This window comes from Limulus polyphemus, unplaced genomic scaffold (assembly GCF_000517525.1).
Source record: "Limulus polyphemus unplaced genomic scaffold, Limulus_polyphemus-2.1.2 Scaffold4532, whole genome shotgun sequence".
Taxonomy (NCBI): domain Eukaryota; kingdom Metazoa; phylum Arthropoda; class Merostomata; order Xiphosura; family Limulidae; genus Limulus; species Limulus polyphemus.
Genome location: NW_013670142.1, coordinates 2358 through 8851, shown reverse-complemented (window position 1 = coordinate 8851; position 6494 = coordinate 2358).

Genomic DNA, 6494 nt, shown 5'->3' with positions numbered 1-6494 from the left:
CATTATAGATAGGCAAGATGTAAAAAACAAAACAAAATGCATGAGAGAAACATTGCTTTACAAACCTTAAGACTTAATAAACAAATAGATATTTTGCGTATGGAAGCATTGTAATGTTTACTGATAAACTGCCAAATTTCGTTAACATTTGCTTACTAATTTAAAAGTTATAGCATGAAAACTATAACAAGCACAAAATTGTTACGAGGTCGGTCCTAGGGACCGAGCCTGGGTTGAAAGAGTTAATGACTTGCAAAACTTTCATGGACCTGAAGAATAGAAAGGTCATTATTAGGGTCGTGGACACAACAGACCATAAAATTCGAGTCAATCTGAATGGAACATAGCAAGATGTAAAGCTATATACAGTTAGTACTTCCATATCAAAGAGCATCAGGAGTATCCACCTTTGAGGAAAGATGTAGGAAGTCTGATTTCAGATTCTTGTATAGGATAGCTTACTGCTTCCCTTACAAGAGTTGTATGACCAGTGCTGTAGAAGTGTTACAATTGATCAGTTCTGATGGGTATATAATTTGTTCAAAGATTATACCTTCTCCAGAGGACGTCATGACTTAGGTTTGACAAGTAAATTATCTCACAGAAATATTATTGGAAATGCAGCACCAATACATCAGTTAGCCAGATGATTCCCACTCATAAAACAAGCTGAGGCTTCAAAGAAGTAAAAACCACGAAAGAACAAGGAGTGATAGAACAAAATATTAGTTTATGGACACCCCTTATAATACTTGGGAAGAAAAAAAAGATGGATACCAAGGTTTTCCACAGACTACTACGAGGTGACCACTACATCATTTGAAGACCATGAACTTTGTGACTTCTTGATAAGTCCTTGGTGTTTCATATCATGGACAATATTTTCAGCTTCCTTTTTTTGTCAAAGGAAGCCATCTTGGTGGTTACCTAATCTAGGTCAGAATTCACATGTCACTAACTTTTACATTCAAAATTTAATAAACTACTCTATTATCAATGTAAATGGATAAATGTGACATCAAATCATAATAATAAATCAACTTTTAATACTGTATATGACTTAAGTGGTTAGGGCGCTCGTCTTGAAATCTTAGGGTCGTGAGTTTGAATCCCATTTGCCGAACATACTCGTTCTATATGATTGCTATATGAGCCAGCCACCTGGGTGAAAAAATTCTTGGCTTATAAAATGACTGGTCAATCCCAAACTATTTGGGATTAAAGTTGCTATGAGGAAGAAACATATGTAAAAAAATCCCCAGTCTTTTATAGTATAAGAATAATCACATTATTTCTCTAGATCTTACCTCTTCTCTAATTCATTCTTCTTCTTTTTTTGTGGTTACAAGGTCGATCTAATCAACCCAGCCCATACACAGTTATGGTAGAAAAATTAACAGATGTAGTATAAAGTTTCACTGAAAAAATTGTTTGATATTTATTAAGGAGGCTTGATAGGTTACACGAATGAAATTGGAAAATTATTAGATGAAGGAAAGTATTTTAATCTTAACATGAAAATCAATTTGCACCCAGGGCAGTCAACATTCTGATTCCATATGTTCAACCCTCATCTAACTAGATATGAAAAACAAATGTTATTATTAACGAAACTAAAAGGATAATGCGTTAAATATTATTAGCAAAGCATGTTTTAATAGTATTTTATTGACGTGTTCAGTAAAATAATAAGGAAAAGTATGTGGTGCTCTCCTGTGCACTGATTTCCCTCTAAAGTAATTGAATAGAGGCTAGAGGATAATTGGACTGTCGCCAGAAAACAAATTTCAAAACAGTTGACTAAATGTTCCAGACTTTGACTGAGTGTAAAAGAAAGGCACTGGATACAAGTTTGTACAAATGAACACAATAATATTTATTGAAAGTCAATCAAGTTTTAAAACCAAAAGTGTAAATTTCTGCCTTTACTGGAGAGCACATGAATTATATGCATTATTTGAGAGTGTGACTGTTATTGCATCTTAAACTGTCTCAGACTGAAGCATTATACACAGTGAAAACCAGAAAACAACAATGTCGGTTCTCTAAGGCTGCAAATGCTACCCATTTGACTAAGGATCACTCTCATGTCAGAACAAGGATTTTTATGCCCTTGAGGTATCATCCAACTTGTTTGTTTTAGGGCAAAGCCTCTTTGGGCTATCTGCTGTATTCATCTAGGAGAATCAAGCCCCGTATTTTAGCATTGTATGTCTACCAACTTACTACTGTTTCCTTCTTACCATACATTACCTCTTCCCCTTATTTTCAGTCTGGCCTGGTCCTGGCCATCATTTGCTTTAAAAATTTAAAACCGAATAAAGTAAACCACGTGTTATGCTCGATGTATTTCTGAGAAAGGGGTCTGAAAAAGACATCAAAGGATATTTTCAAATAAAAATTGGGAACCTGACTCTTTAACATAATTCAAGTTTTGAGTTCTTGACTTTCATATTTGCAGAAAACCAAATGACTAACAAATTAAGAATTTTTAGCATTTTTCTAGGTCCATTTCGAGCATAGAAAATAATATTCATTTTTAAATTCAAAAGGAAGTTTGATATTATGGTGTTGGTTATTAAGATGTGCTAAAAATGGCTTGATCATTGCTATTAAACAAGATATACCTAGTATAAAGAAGAGGTTTGAATTCACTAGGACAGCTAGCCAGTCACTGTCTTTCATGCAAAGTTAAGAATAAGTTTGCTAAAGCAGAGTTTAAGACAAAATTTCTATCAGGTTTTTACATATGTATATAGGCCATATTCTTTACAGTAAATGTCTGTATATATTTCAACAATGAGCAAGCAGTGCATAGTCCACTTATTTTAAAATAATATATATTAAAACAAGTCAAACGTATATACAAATGTTTGTTACACAGTTAATCACCACGGTTGTATCCAGAACTTTAGATAATCGAATCTTCTAGGAAGTCCACACAGGCTGATTCATTTACCTTGAAACACAATTGAGAAGACGAATTATTCTTCTCTGTTCTGATATTACAAAATAATCGATAATAATTTCACTTAAATTACATTGTAGGTTACCACAATTGTATTCAGAGCTTTAAGTAATTGTCTTTTTTGTCAAAATCCACACAGGTTTGTTCACTTTCTACGGAATACAATTGACAAGACAAACTATTCTTCTCTACTCAGTTGTTACAGTACAATCTGCAATAATTTCCCTTGAAAATTGTCAGTATATGATCTTTGTGGCTCAATTCACAAACACACAGTCTATATGTAATTGACCATATCTCTCACTAACTTTATTACTAACTTAACTTCATTTTGGATGTGTATTTATACATAGTCCAACTGAAGCCTAGAACTTTCCATACACTATGAGATTTTATGATGTAATAATACTTGAGAATAATATTACCCAACATATGATCTGCAGAGTTATAAAAACAAACCTGCAATAAACTATGGCGTCAAAAATAACTAAATTTTATTAAACGGCCCTATTCAAGCAAAATATTTAATATATTTTTATAATATATATACAAAACTGTTTTCAATTCATCCATTAAGTCTACTCATACAATCTGTACCAACATTTACAGTCCTCTTGGTGGCTTCAATGCAGAACCTATGGTACTGGAAGTAAAACATCCACCTCATGATTCTCGCAATATCGACTTTGCACCTCTTGGTGCATTTTAGTGGCTGATGGTCCATTTCAATGATGAACTTCTTCCTGTAGAGATAGTTCTGGAATTTCCAGGTGGCAAATATGATGGTCAGACAACTTGTTCAATCACAGTGTAGTTCTTCTTACTTCTGAACAGCTTTTTACTGATGTGCATTACTGGAAACACTGTCTTCATGTTCTTGCAGAAGCATTGCTCCAATTCCAATATCTGATGGATCGTCCTGAGTGGTGAATATCTGTTGAAGTCTGGCATTGTAAGGATTGGCGAGCTTCCTTACATGTTCTTCAACTTCTGGAATGCCATTTGCTGTGGTTGTTCCCACTTCACCTTGTTAGGTTGGCCTTCCTTGGTCAGGTCAGCCAGTTGTGCAGCAACTTCAGTGTAGTTTGGGATGAGCTTGTTATCTGCCTTACCTGGTCTATCTGTGAAGACATCTGCATACTGGCACAGTAGATCTTGTAGCTCTTTCTTCTACTTGCCAGTCAGATCTTCAATGATGTTGATATCTTTGTAGATCCCATCTTGGCCCAGCAGTCTTAAATCTAATAGGTATTCGTCTTCTATGACAAAGTTACCAACTTCTGGTTCTGTATCTATGACAGCCACACCTGCAATGTCCATCTGTGCCTCAATAGATGCACCCATTAGGTCTTCTTCCCTCTCAAAGTGCCTCTTCAACAGATTGGCACAGTAGACTTTGGCCTACCCATTCACTTTCACCTTATAGTACAGTTTGTTGACCACTTCCTGCATTTCAAAAGATCCTTTCCATTGCAGGGTGAGTTTGTTGTTGTCTGTTGGTAGCAGAAACAAGACCTTCTGTTTGACCATGAAATGTCGATCCTTGGCCATCATGTCATAGAAGTGCTTCTGACCGACTTGAGTGGCATACAAACTGTCTTGAGCGAGTTTGCAGTTCTCCTTCAGTCGGTTTCTGAGGTCTAACACATACTGGTATGTGTTCCTCACTTCTGACTCTTTTTTCCTGTCTACAGTTGTTTCAATATCTGCATAAGACCTCGTAATGTTCTTCTGTACCGTAACTCAAAGGGCAAAAATCTTGTACTCACTCGTGGGACTTCTTGGTGAGCAAATAATATACAGCCTGCAGGTGCCTGTCCTAGTCACGTGGTCTCTCCTGGCACATCATCTTTAGTATGCTTTTTAATACTCCATTGAATCTCTCACAAAGTCCATTTTATCTGGGGTTGTATGGAGTGGTAAAGAGCTGCCTAGTGCTGATGAGTCTGCACACCTCTTGCATAAGTTCTGAGGTAAACTGGGTCCTTCTGTCACTCAAAACTTCTTTTGGAAAGCCTACTCTCCTGAAAAATTCCAGAACAGCTTCTGCTACTCTCCCCCTTTCTATCTTCGGCAGTTTTATGGCTTCTGGGTAACATGTTACATATTCGACTACTGTCAGCACATACCAGTTGCTCTTGTCAGACACAGGTGCTATTGGTCCAATCAACTCCATAGCTAAATGGATCTTCTATGTGAGACATCTTACCCAGTGGCACCTTGGCTACCTTTCTTCTTGGTATTGTCCTTTGGCAGATGCCACATGACCTGTAGAATCTAGTCCCATCTCTGGAAAAGTCCGTTAATTCTGTCTGTTGTTTTTCTTTGCTCCTAGATGTCCCTCCACAAATAACTCATGAGCCAACTTCATCACTTGAGTCTGATATTCTATTGGAACGATGATCTGTTTAAGTTCTCCAGTTGTATTCTGTTGGAACTATGATCTGTTTAAGTTCCCAAGTTGTATTTTGTTGGAACTATGATCTGTTTAAGTTCCCAAGTTGTATTTTGTTGGAACTATGATCTGTTTAACTTCCACATTGAGCTGCCTTGATAGATCCTAGTACAGCACTTTCATCTGGTCATCTATTCTGTAAATTTATTTCTATTTTGTCTTGTGCTCGAATTTCTCCTGGGCACTGTCCCAAAGTTTCTACAGTGAAGTGTCATTCTTCAGTGCTTCTTTCAGTTCCTGTAGACCTATATTCAGGATGACACCATTCGAGAAATGATGGAGCTTGGTGGTCTACTGGATTTTCTTTTATCAAGCTCCTGTTGTGACTGCAGATGCCGCATCCGTCTTCTTTTTGTCTGGTTCCTGCCTGGTATATTGCCAATCAGCAAATCTTAGATGGATGGCTTCAGACACGTGATCTGAAGGTCTTCCACATAGTGTGGAGTGTCCACCTTTATTCTTGCTATGGGAAACTTTGTCACTGACCCATCATTCATCACACAGAGATGTACCTTACCTGTCAGCTGGTCATCATATACTAGACCAGTTCTCACTGCTGCACTTTGCACTCAATGTATTGTAGGAATTTTACTTTCTTGTCCATGACATGGCCTTCTCCTATCAGTATGTTGTGGTTTATTGGTACCTCTCAATGTTTGTCACATGCTCCAATCACCATAAGCACTGTTAACCCATTTGTTAACTTGAGCTGACAATGAATAATGCCCTGTTTAATTATGGTGATAGCACTTCCTTCTTGTTGTGAATCTGATGAGTTGTCTCTATCCTGTTTCTTCTGCCAGTTGCCATCACTAAAGCTGTGCGTATATAGTCTTATTTTCACTGGTGTTCATGTCTTCTTCTATCACTACTTACCACTGTAAAATCCTAGATGGCTTGCCAATGTCGGATTTTTTACATATGTATATGGGTCAGATTTTTTACAGTAGGTGTCTGTGATCTGTTGGCAATAAATTTCAACAATAAACAAACAACACACAGTCAACTTAATATAATAATATATTAGGTCATCAAGAAATTAATGTCACTGTTTTTAGATAAAAAAACCCG